At 39.0% G+C, this 13,606-nt stretch overlaps 1 protein-coding gene across 10 annotated transcripts in view; it reads left to right on the top strand.

The window, feature by feature from the left end:
- The window catches only part of GRIA4 (glutamate ionotropic receptor AMPA type subunit 4), a 368,862-nt gene that overhangs the window by 123,477 nt on the left and 231,779 nt on the right, over window positions 1-13,606 (top strand). The window lies entirely within an intron of this gene.

Below are 13,606 nucleotides of genomic sequence, written 5' to 3' on the forward strand. Positions count from 1 at the left end.
TTTCCACAGGCGGTACTGCCTGGTATGGGTCCTTCATCTTATCATTGGAGCCTTGGTCCTGGAATTGGAGCCCACTCCTTGCTTTTCCTCCACCTGATTACACTGTGATTTGGGCCCTATGTTTAGGGGCTTTTTACATCTAGGTAATGTCTTTGCTAATTAAGGGACCCCTTGAGGTTCAATGCAAAAATAACCTTTGTAGGGACAGATCGCTACAGAATGTAGAATGATTTAAAGAGGGGGAAAACTTCTTCTGTTTTTTCTGTTAGTGGATTAGACTTATTTCTGAGCACCACTAACAAGCAGGAATGCCCCTGTCCCCTCCTCTTCCCTGCTCCCTGAATTTTCATTTCTCTCTTCCCTGCTCACAAACAGGCGAGGAAATCAACAGATTCAAGGACTCGCGTAGTTTAATTTCTGTTCTCAGCCTAACATCCGGGAACATGTGTTTTGTTGTTTACAAAAATAATCTATGAACCTTGACTCAAACAGGCACATTAAGGAATATTCTATAATTGGATTTCTTTCATTGATTCTACAAATATTTATTAATGGTGAAAAGCGCTGTGCAAAGTGCTGCAGACAACTCCCTGCAGAAAGCCCCGCCCTAGTGGGGTTTACGACCAAACAGAAAATAAAAACTTAAACAAGTGATTGCACAAACTACTTGTGCAATTATCGATCCTGACCTTTATATTTTTCTCTCTTCTGCCTGGGACATTCTGCCTCAGCTATTAGCACAGTGAGCTGAATCTCAGCCTCCCCATCATCAGTATTGGACGTGAAGAGCTGACATGGCTCAGGACACGCTGCAGCTAAGATGCTGGGGGGCACTTGGTCTGGCACTGAAAGACCACTTCCTGCTGGGGAAGAATCAGCTGTGATCTTCCTGCATTCAAAATAAAGCTTACTTTTTCCTAATTTTCAAGGTAACAAATGTCAATTCTAGTAAACTTGCAAAGAACTTGAAATTACAAAAGAATACATAAAAATTTCCTCTACTTATTGCTCGAAGGCAACTTGACTTGATGTCTTGGCACATATTCTTCTACTGTCTTTCCTAATTTGAAATAGTACTGTGAAATCATTCAATATTGTGATGTTAGGAAGTTTCCAGTTGCCTTCTGCTGCTGTATTATTGAGATGAGACACCTCTGTGTACTAGCCTTTGCAGATCACTTCCTAGAAGCTACCTGGTATAAAAGATTTTAAGACTGTTCATAGGTATTTATATCCTGTGTCCTTTTTTTTAAGGAGATGAATTTATTTATTTGAGAGAGAGAGAAAGCCAGCAGGAGGAGGGGCACAGGGAGAGGGAGAAGCAGACTCCCCACTGAGCAGGGAACCCAACTCAGAGCTGGATCCCAGAACCCTGAGATAATAACCTGAGCCAAAGTCAGACACCTAACCAACTGAGCCACCCAGGCACCCCAGAATACCTTGTATTCCTTATAGGTTATATGAATTTGTGTCTCCATCAGCAGTAAACACAAGTTCCTGTCTCTTCATGCCTTTCCCAGTATTGACTATTATTTCTTCTCTAATCTCAGAAGTAAAAATGGTATCATTTATTTTGTATTTCCTTGCAATTATATGTTAATTTAGCTATAGCTGCTTACAGTCTATGTGTTTTATGAGGATATCGTAACTATACTACATGTCCATTAAATGACACACATGGAAAAGTAAAAATTTAAGTAAATATTTAAAAATTTAAACTTTTCAACCAAATTTGCATTCTTTTTTTAGCCTGCTTTTATAATGAAATCATATCACCACCAAACATATAGTCACACAGATTTGTCACTTCTATAAATCAACTTATTTAAATGAATATTTTAAATGATTTTTCACTTAAATATTAAAACTTTTAAAGCTATAACAGATCAGTTTTAGTGACTCCACAATTCAATTCCAGGAAAAAAAAAAATTTGGACACTGGAATCCGTCAATGAATAAGGTTGAACAGAAAGAAGGATGAAAAAAGAAAGAGGGGGAGAAAATCCTCCTAATTACCCACAAACGTCTCAGCAGTGAGCAATCATGAGAAAGGAAATGCTGGAAAAGTACTTGACATTTAAATGTCAATTTAATCAAATTATGCAATTTTTAAAATGTGGTTGAGTGTAATGGGCTCTTTAAATTGTTTAAACCATGCTTTTTCTAAAATGGTCCAGAGACTGAGCATTTAGCTTCCTTAAGCTGCCTTGTGAACTAATATCCTTAAAGAATGACGTACTGAATTACATCATTACACTTTTAAAATGAAAACATAAATTTTGCTATTTTTCAAGAATAAAAGATATCAATATATCTAATGGAAACTAGTGATTGATCAGCATTTGTAGCAAGTTAATAACATGATGTTCCAAAGGACAAATGAGAAAGTTAGGATGTGTAAATTCTAAGAAGGGAAATTATACACGCCATGAGAAAGGCAGGTTACAGGGTTCTTACTCCCTACTACCTTTATTTCCCTTAATTTTAGTAGAGATTAACCTCAACCCCAACTCCTTCCTCCTCCCAGCTCTGGGTCTGAACACTAACAATACAGAAGTAGATTTTTCTGCCTAGCTTGACAGTCAAAAAATAAAACTCTGTATTTGATCACACTGTTGTCACAAAAATAATATAGAGGATTTCTGCAGGTGGAATTAAGAGCACCAGATTTGGAAAGCAGTGTCTGGATTTCACTATCCTCTCCTATTCATTTCTGCAAACTTGGATAGATCTTTTCTTTCTGAGCTATAGTTTCCTCATTTATAAAATGTGAATAATTGATACTTTGTGGGATATGTATGAAGATTAAATGTAGCAATATATACAGAGCGATTGGAACAGTGCTTGAACAATTGAAGCCCTCAAATAATAGCTACTTTTTAACAGTCTTTTTAGTAGCAAGCAACTGACACAGAAATCCCAGCTCATTTAAGTCAAAGAATAATTCCTTGAAAGGTTAGTAAGTACTTTCCAGAAATGCCAGGAGGCCTGATTAACTAGACCTAAGACAATAAGACATTAACTTTGCCCACATGGACCACAGAATGGTCCAATGAGGACAGATGTACCATTGCCTGGCTTCATCCCTGCACACACAGCATACAGCCTCTTGCAACAGAAACTTGCTGGGGCTAAAACCTGCCACCACGGACCGTGTCCTGTGGTTGCTGCTTCCACGCATCGTTAGTGCCTACTTGGATTGGCAGAATCCAGGTCCTGACCTATATTATTTAATCGTGAGTCAAACACACAGTTTATTTGCAAGGGGGAATTAATATAAAGAATTGTTAGGAGAAGGAAGTTGAGTCCTAAAAGGCGTGCAAGAGGATTCTAAGGTATCCAGAATTATCAAGTACAGAACAGCTGCAATCCCAAGGCTGAGGAAGAGTGAACAATAAGAGTTAGAGGCTAGGAGAAGGTGCCCTGCCAAGGTTGAAATTGACTTCTACAAAGGGAGTATACCTACCATGGGAAATTGCAGGCTGCAGGTGGCAAAGAAACTTGCCAGGGGTCTCAGGCCAGTGCTGGTTCCCACAAGTGGCCAGAACCCATCTGTGAGTGGAGGGTGTGCATCAGCGAACCGAATCTCTGGAAGCCTTCAAAGCTGCCGCTGTGTGTGTGTGGGGGGGGTGCAGGTCTATAGAAGTAGCCATGTGTTGCTGGAGGGTTCTGGTGGTCTGGAGATGCTTGGAAGCCTCTGGTGGGGAGAATGTGGCCAGGGGTGCTGCTGGAGCTTCTCAGGACCCTAGCATAGAAAAATAACAAAGGAGGACCACAGGCCAAAGGAATGTCTGCTCATCATCTCTTGGCAGGTTAATCCTAGTGCCCTCTGTGGATGAAGGCTTGCATCCCACCATCCAGTAAAGGAGAACGTTACCAGGATCTGGCATCACAAAGCAGGATACAGAGCCAATATTACACAAAAGAAAAGTAGGTTTGGAGCTGAGGGAAATAAGTTGATCACTGGCACATGAGTCCACAGCTTCGTTGCCAGGGATGCTGGGAAAACAATATGTGGCATTTTCAGGCTCCAGGACTCATGAGGTGGTGAATTCCCCGAACACAGCAAACATTTCAGAGATCAGGCAGCCGAAAAGAATGACTAACGTCTGCCTCATTTTCACTATTAATCACATAGTACTCTATAGTTTATGCGTTGCGTTCACATTTGTTCTCGGCTGATGTGTCTAAATGTCCAAATTGTGTATTCCACACTTAAACATCTTCTTTATATCTTATGTTTCATATCATCTTCTTTCTTGAGCCTAAATCAGTGTCTAAGAGTAAATTCAGAACACGGGCAAACCACTCTGAAGGGTAGCATATTGTGTGTTTGAGAGAATTCATACAGCTCCATACATTTGTACCTCACTGTTACAGAGTTGTCAATGTCTCAAAAAATAACTATAACGCATGGTGTCTTCAGCATCGCACTATTGGATGGGACACCGCTTTAGGTAAGATACCGTATCAATATATGATACACAGGTAGATGGAAGTGAGAAGACCACTCCTGTGTGTGACGCATGTATGAAACTGACGTTTATTTGCAAATAGACATTAATACACCCTACGTAATATGGAATCGATCTATTCTATGTATCTTTAAGAATTTTTTCTTCCCATTACTTGGTTTTTCTTTGGTTTCCCATGACCTGTTTTTCTCCTGCTTGATGCCCCCAGTAGCATTTGATACTAGGGACACCCTCTCTGTTTTTGAAGTGCTGTTTCTCTTTTGGATCCCATGATATGACATTGTATTGGTTTTGTCCTTATTCTCATGCCTTTCTTGCTAAGGTTACTTTGCTAGCCACCCTCTGTATGTTTCTCCTAAATGTTTGTGTCTGTTCCTCTGAATTCCGAGGTCATTTGTTTTTTTATAAATCCAAAATTTCTATCTCCAACTTTGAATGTACATACTGAACTGCCTAATTGGATATGTATATCCGAAGTTGGAGATAAATATTTCTGCAAGCATCTCTAACTCAGTATGTCCAAAGCTGGACTCTAACCCTTCCATAGCTTTACTCCATCTCAGTGAATGGTGAACACATTAGCTGGTATTCAGCTGGTTGCTTTAGTAAGATACTGAGACATGAATTTTGCCTCATATTTGTAGGTAATTAATCAACAAAGCCTATCAGTTCTACTTGCTGCATATGCCTTGAGTCCATGTATTTCTCTCTATCCTCATGAACCCAGAATTCTAACCTAGCAACAGTTTTTGCCTGCCTTATTACTACAATACTGACTCTCAAGTTCACCAGGATCTATTACTAGTCCACACAGCAGCTAGCCTTCTAAAATCACAAATTAGATTATTCTCCTTGTAAGCTTCAGAACAGGAAGGTGACATCCCATCAGCCTTAGAATGAGATCCCAAATCCACAGTTCTTACAGTGCTCTCTACGACCCAGCTCTGGACTTCCTCTTCAGCCTCATCACTCACTCACCATATCCCCTCCCTCTCAAGGCACCAAACAAAATCACCTTCAATTTCTTTATAGCTCTTTGCAGTTTCCAACTTGTATCTGAAAATGTGTTTCCCAGCTTGTGAGACCTGTACTCCTTCTTAACACTCAGATTAAACACATATCCTCATAGCATCCTTACTCCTCCTCCCCTTTTATAAGCACTTCTTCCACTTGTCATCATTTGTTCTATGTAAGAGTAGAAATCACATGTGAATTCTTTACTGGGGTGCCCCCATCACTTAGCATGTTGCCCAACTCAGAGTTGATGCTCAATATTGTTCAAATAAATATGCTAGCCTTGATGGGGTTAAATACTATCACATAAAGTTCTAATTTGCATATTCCCTAAATTATGGAATCTATTTTACTTAGTTTTATTGTCTCGGCTTTTAACACAGGACCTGGAACACACGATACAAATCAGTAATTATATGCTAACTTAATATATAGCTACTCAAACATAAAATAGTATTCAAAACAACTAGCTTTTAGATTAAATCCTTAGAACCTTTATCCCATAATGTTTGTGAGTATTGCATAAAAAAGAAAGAAAGAAAAAATGAAAAGAAAAACCAACCTGTGAAACAAAAATCTGCCTAAAGATGCAATATATAGTGTACCGCAGCTTGTATGTTTATCTGCCTGTAAGTGAACAGATGAAATAAACAACTTGTTTGTCTTAATCGGTAGAGGAAAAAGGAGGACAGTTTATATAGCATTAAAGCACTACTGATTAAATATTTGAGTAATTAAAATGTGCTCAGACCCATAATGAAAATCTCCTTAAGTATTTGTCATACTCGCTGAGCAAAACAATCTCATGAAATATGGTTTAAATGCCACCAGGACGCTGCATAGCATATACTTTCCTTGCTCACAGATCTCATCCTTGCTCTGTAAATTTTAAATATCTATTAAATTACAGGTAGGATCTTGCTATTGGGTTGTTCTTCTCATTTGAACGGGCTTTTTATCTTTACTTTCTGTCTAAGCCAAGGAGGTCTGCCTTACTTAGTGTCTCAAGGTCTGGGCAGTGACCATGTGCCTTGAGGATTCACTTTCCTCCTCTGTAAAATGAGCTATCCCACCTAGATAGACAGCGTGAAATTCCATAGTCTGTCTGTCCATTGATCTCTGTTGGTTTGCAGACCCCTTGGGAGCATCTTAGGTGTCATCTGCAGCCAGCCCTTGGATATGGAGGGGAGGGAGAGACAGAAGAAAGAGGCAGACTTCAATAATAAAATTTTTTAAAAAAGAAACAAAAGAAATAATACAAGGAAAAAAAGAAGAAAGAAAAGAAAGGGGCAGACCATTCCGGATTGGTAGGTGGCGGGATTAATGAGCGAGGGAACATACCTACAAGGCTTGTCTTGGGTGGCCACAAGATGAGTAGATAGTCTCACCCGCCCCCCAGAATCTTAAAGGTTTATGTAGAGCATTCAGTCACATATACCATTCAGATGTGTCGACACCACATCACTGTCTAAAGGTCACGTACTTGGGGCAGCTGCAGGGAGCAGGGAAGGCAAGAGGAACACATATTTCAAGAACAAGGAGGGAGTGAGGAATCTCTGATTCCCCCCCAGCACCAGCTCATGGGTCATCCACTGGTCACACCCTCTTGATGACTTTCTCCAACCATCTCTTCAACACTTGGCATTAATTAATTTTTATACATAATGAAAATTTATATTGCATAATTGGTTTTCCCTTGGATAGAGTGAATGAACTCTTCATGTTATTTGCTAAGAAACAGATGTACATAAATTTCATTTTTTTTCAAAAGTCTGTGTTCTAATATAAAATGTTTTTTTGGTCATATGGGATTTTAGCTATTCTAAGAAAAGTTAGTAGGAAAAAATGCTATCTTAGTGTAAAGGCAGGAAAATATATACTTCCAAGTATTAATGCTTTTAAAAGGATTGTGATTATAGTGATTACTGCACCAAGTCATATTCTGTTATTTCTCAAAACCCAAAAGCATTTTCTGTTTTCACCACATACACACACACACACACACACACACACACACACACACACAGAACAAATTTATTTGAATAGTGAATCACGGTTTAACAGCATAGGGAATGAAATAGTATTTTTATTAGACATCATTCTGTTCTATAATGCCCTAATAATTTAGAAGGAAGAAATAAAGGGCTTTATAAACCAGGGTTTATTTAACTATGAAATCTCTGGAAAACGTTCTGAGCATTCAAAAAGCTTAAAAATGTAACTTTGACAAAGTACCTAGAGTGGCCCATTATTTCTATTCTGTGTTTTCCTTCTTCATGTATGGCCCTGAGGTTGGACAATTGTTTTTTGAAATTTGAATATAAGCAAAATAAAATATCACAACATACAATTAAACCAGCCATTTTATGATTTTTACTAACATCTGACTTCTGGTTCTAATATTATATTCTAGAATGGGAAAACATTTAGTATATATTCTTATATACACAGAAACTATACTGTGCAAGTGTTCAGTATTTCCATCTAGTCATGGTTACCTGTAAATTCTCTTCCAAGATTTTGTGCAGTGCATTTTAGAAAGGCACAATTACCAAAAAAAAAAAAGCATCAGATATTGTAATCTTATTTGAGTTATATATGTGTTTGTCCTTTTTAAATTGACAGCTAAAATTTGGTTTGCTTTAAGAGGTGGCTTTTCAAGAGAAATCAATTTTCTATAATCTTTTAAGACCTCCTATTTCCATGAAGTGTACATATTCTTATATTGAATAAGAATATGTACACTCTCTTCCAGTAGCAATCAAGGTGTAATGGCCCAAATGTCCTCAGCAGAGCAAGATGGAAAAAAAGCTTAGCTGATCATTTTCTCTTTCAGGGGGTAGAGTAGAATGAGTATCAACTTTGGAATCAGACTTGGGTTTAAAATTGCCCTTTCCCCACTTAGGTGTATAAACTTATACAAGTTGCATAACTTCACCAAATTTCATCTTTAATAATGAAAAAGAAATATGGGAGAATAATACCTACCTTGTAAGACTGTCATGAAGTTTGAGTGAGGTAATGCATACAAAATGACTACTGCAGAACCAGACGCACAGTAGGTACTTAATAGTTGCTGGGTTTTCCTCCCGTCCCCTTCCCCAGCTGGCCGCCTGGATGCCTCCTTCCTGCCCCAGAGGTGGCACTAGAGCCTTGGGGTCTGGAGCTTTAGCCCAAAGCAGAGAGCAGGTAGTCCCATTAAAAGCTGTAAGCTATGAATTTCCAAATAAGTTGAATGTAAATTCGCTTTGCTAAATTGTGCCCTCTTAAATATAATGAGGCATTGTTATCTTTTATCAAAACACAAGTTTACATGTTAGATTTGCATTCAATGGCTATTTGTTCCTCTTCAAAGATTAGGCCAAATATCTTCACAGATGATACCTTTCACAGGTGATGCCTCTTTGCCTCTATTGCTTTGGCTATTCATTCAGCAGATATTTGTTGACCACCAGCTCTGTGCCAAGCATTATGCTGAATGCTGGGGAGGGAAGAGCAGGATGAAAGAAGCAGTCAGTCCTTGCCGTTATGTCCTGGTAGTATGGACAGACATTAAACAAATGTCACAAATTCTGCACCCAGAACAAGGAATGGCACTTCAGTTCTATTCGGGAAGCACGATATTCATGAGAATTGTTGTTTCTGAACCCCACTCCAATATCTGTCAAATATTATTCCATTCCATTTTTAATTGAGGTTATCCACTTCCATGAGGTATTTAAATGATTTTTCAGGAAGACAGCTGCTTCTCCTCTGATGAAGAAAGGCTTTCAACATCTTATTTAGACCCTTGAAGAAGTTTCTCGAGCATACAAAGAACTCTACTGCAATTATGCCTCTTAGTTATATAGTATAAAATATAGATGATGACTCGAATGTTTCCATTAAGGAGCCACTTAGAGGTGAAACTATGTTCCAAATCCTTGAATGCCCAACAGTGTATCACTGGGTGCCGTGGCCCCTGTAGTCTTCTTTATGGTTGGAAGTTGACAAGTGAAGAACCCAAACGCACCTCTAATGATTTACGTGCTCTTTAGAATTGGTTTCTGCCTCTCCTCTCAACTTCTTTCCTTCTAAAGACTTACTTGTTGGAGTCCTTATGGTTGTATGTCAGGAGTATAAAAGAATCATAAGATCTTCACAGCACCCAGATTACTGCTAGGGCAGCCATTTTTACACAGAATGTAGTCTTGCTTCTTGTGCTGAGTCTTGCAAATAGCCTTCTGCTTATTCCTTTATAGGCCTTGGAAGCAAAATGAGCCATGTGTTTCCATTATGGTGGCCTGACTCTGGAAAGAAATGGGCAAACAAGCCTGTATATTTTTACTGAGCTCTCAATTAGTTTAATTTAGCATTGAAATATGCTTTCTGGCTGAGATGTCATAAAGCTGAAGGGGAGCTTGTGAGGGCTGTGCAAGTGATTATATCTCATTGTGGTCTTGGACGGCATTGTCCAGAAGCATCTTCAGAGAAGACATCTGAGAAACTGGAAGTACTTAATTGTGATAGAATTAAAGTGAAAGATTTTTGTGTTATTTGCATTTCAACTTGTCATTTATGGTGATTAGCTTCAGTAACTTTAAGTACTCTAGCTAACCACCACTTACAAGTCTAAGAAAATTAGCTTTTACATATTAATAATCCATGATAATGCCTTAAGGGCATAAATTAATGAATTCTGGGCCCAGCATGCTCTATCCACCATCTGATTGAGCCTTTTCAAATCCGAATATGAGGAGCTCATCGTTTTCACGTCAAATAATAAGAGAAAGAGGGAAGATGCTTAACTAGTATGTCCTGACTTCGTCAAGTTTTCCAATAGATTGTTGGTGTTTTAAGAAACATTCTTTTAAAAATCCAGATGCGTGACAAGATTTCTTTTTGAAGAAATATAAATGGCAGGATTCTAAAGACTAGTAGATAGAAACTAGGTAAATACAGGGTGACAACAATACCAGGACAGTTGAGGACCAGGCTGCTGTGTGGTGGGAGGCAGGGGAGCTTTTCACACGCAGCTCAGGCTCCGCCATGCTGGACGGACTCCTTGCCTCACCATATGCCATATAAGTTCAAATTAAGTGTGTAGAAATGATAATAGAATATCACCCTGATAAAAGCATAAAATATAGATGTTTTTGTCAATGGTGAGAGAATTGTCTCATTACCCAAATGTTAAATTGTTAAAAAAAATTAATACATACTTAAGATAATAATTGTTTTCCTTATAAGGAATCATGAAATGTCTATGTCATAATAGCAGGAAGTTTTCAGTAACTAAGCCTTAGTTAAAAACAAATGGTCAGCGGATGCACAGTCAAAAGGGAAGGAGGATGCCCCTGGAGACAGAGAGTGAGTTGCCCAGACCTCGGGGTGGGGAGCAGGGAACACTTAACTGTCAGAGTCTGCTCGGCAACAGGAAAGTAGATTTTTGTGGTTTTCAGCCAGTCATTCCACACTCTCCTAGTCTCTCTTCTGTCCTTATTGCCTTTACCAGAAACCATGATTTCGTTCATCCAACAAACATTCAGGGAGCACTTTCCATATGCCAGTTTCAGAGCCTGAGGTTACATCAATGGAAAGGCAGTCAGATTCCCTCTTCTTGCAGAACTCACGTTGTCCTGGAAAAAAGAGAGAAATAAGCCCTCAAATAACATAATTTCAAATAGTGGCAAGGGCTAAGCACAAAATAAAACAAAGTCACGTGGAAGAGAGTGACTGGAACTGTGGGAACCCCTTTTCCTAGAGGAGTCGGGCAGAGGCTCTTGGAGGAGTTGACATTTTCACTGAGACAGGAACTGTGAGTAGTACAGCCAAGGGACAGCCAGGCCAGAGGGAGCAGTTAGTGCCAATGCCCTAAAATGGATGAGAAGGTATTTAAGTAACACAAAAAGGGAGAGTCTTTTAGTCTAGTGGGCGAGGGACAATGGTCGATGAGTTTAGTGAAGACAAAATCATTAGAGCTTTTTAGGCCATGTGGATATTAGTTAAATAGGATGAAAAGCCACTGGGACTTTAAGTGGGGATGAGGTGCTTTCTTACCACACTCTCGGGCGAGTGGGGAATAATTAGGAAGGAAGAAAACTGGGAACAGGAAGTATAGTTTGAGGACTTTTATAGTAGACTTGACAGGACAGTGATGGCATAATGGGGACACAGAGGAGTAATTAGATTTTGACATATTTTAGATATTTTGGAGATAAAACCTTCAAGATTTGCTCATGATTTCAATGTGGGAATAGAAGGAAGATAAGAATAAAGAATATTTTCATAGATGGTCGTGCTTTTAATTGGGATGAGGGAAAACAGAGACAAGATTCTGAAAGAAAAATGAAGGGTCCTGTTTTGGCCCAGCTGGGTCTCAGGTGCCAAAAAGACAACAAAATGGAGATGCGAAGTATTGATGTTTGAGTCTGAACTCATAGGAAAGAACAAAACTAAAGATATTAGTCAGGGAATTATTAGCACAGGAATGATATTTGAAGTCCTAGAAATAGATGACGTTATCTAAAGAAAGAGCTTAGAAGAAGTGTTCTTTCGTTATTTAAAGATTGGTCAGATGAGGAGATGCAAGCCAGGAAACTGAGAACAAACGTTCAGATGAGAGGAAATGCAGGAAAGTGTGTGTTGGGTAAGCCAAGAGAAGATTTTGTTTCAAGGAGGAAAGTTGTAAATGCCTCATTATTATTCCCTTTGGTTACTCTCCTCATGCTGTGCCCAAAGGAAATTGTGAATTTCTATATTGTTGCCACCTCTAATTCATATTTTCATATCTTGTCTTCTGCCAATATCCATTTACTCTTTCATTTTGTTCTGTCATTCGTTCAGTAAGGTTTTACAGGGCACTTACCATGGCCCAGGTGCTGTGTTGTATGTGTTACGCTCGATATAGTTGTGGCTAAAATAGGAAGGGTTTCTTATCATCATGCAGTTTGTAAGATATTTTATGTGCTCTTAGGTTCCTCTCTTACCCTCTGCAATTATTTGTAACTTGTGTCACTTTTAGACAGCTTTATCGAATCTCATGGCTGCAACCTTGCCTCTCATATCAGTGCAAGCAGGAAATATCAGCCTACACACATCTTAGCTTATCTTTTAATCTGTGGACTCTATGGAATGAAGTACCCTCCACACACCTGCTCATCTCATTCAAGGCCAACTTCATATGTGCCCTTGACCCTATACATTCTGTCTTTCTGGGGCCTTCCTTAATAAGTTCCCCTTTCTCTTCTGTATCCTATCTCTGTCTCCATTCCCTCAACCAGTAAATATGCTCAAATTTCTCCTACCCTCTCTCTCTGTCTCTCTCTCTCCTATCTTCTCTGTCTCTCACTCAGATAGATAGATGATAGATAGATGATAGATAGATCGATCACACTTGATACTCTGTAGTCACATTTCCTTGAAAACAAATTTAGCATTACATCATTAATGGAGACCACATCTTGTTGGTATCTAATCCAGTTGTTGCTGGAATAATGAACCTAAACATGTATTACTGGGAATTTTCTATTACTCCTATTCTAGGATTATCTCTTAGAAGTTGGTATGTCCCACCCGTTTCTCCCTCTACCTATGCCCTTCCCCTGGCTCACAAGCTCTCTTTCTCTCTCTCTCTCTCTCAAATAAATAAATACATAAAATCTTTAAAAATTCTTTAAAAAAGAAGTTGTTAGGTCCAATGCCAGGATCTCTGTAGTACATGTTTACACAGGGCACACAGTTTTGATGTTTTGGTGACAGGTTTTTTTAAAGTGTCTAATAACCGAATGCCATATGATGACTCCGTTCTCCCACCGCTAGGTTTATATTCAAGCAACTGGCGTATATTTGTTTCCCTAACATTTCTAAATATTATTTGTCTCTGAGGTAGTTTAAATATGAACTTTAATCAGGAATACGACGATAGGCGACCTACTTGTTGGCTTCTATATCTTTAATCACTATCATTCAGACCTGAGCTCCAGAGACAAGTAGGATTTCCTTCAGTCAGCCTGCCCTATGGCCTGTGGGCTGAGCTAAGGACTCCTCAGTGCTTCCTAATGACGTCTACCTATCACTCCATTCACCGTCTTGAAGTATCAATTTGTATATGTCTGACCACGTAGAGGATGACTCTC

Source organism: Ailuropoda melanoleuca, chromosome 8 (assembly GCF_002007445.2).
Source record: "Ailuropoda melanoleuca isolate Jingjing chromosome 8, ASM200744v2, whole genome shotgun sequence".
NCBI lineage: Eukaryota > Metazoa > Chordata > Mammalia > Carnivora > Ursidae > Ailuropoda > Ailuropoda melanoleuca.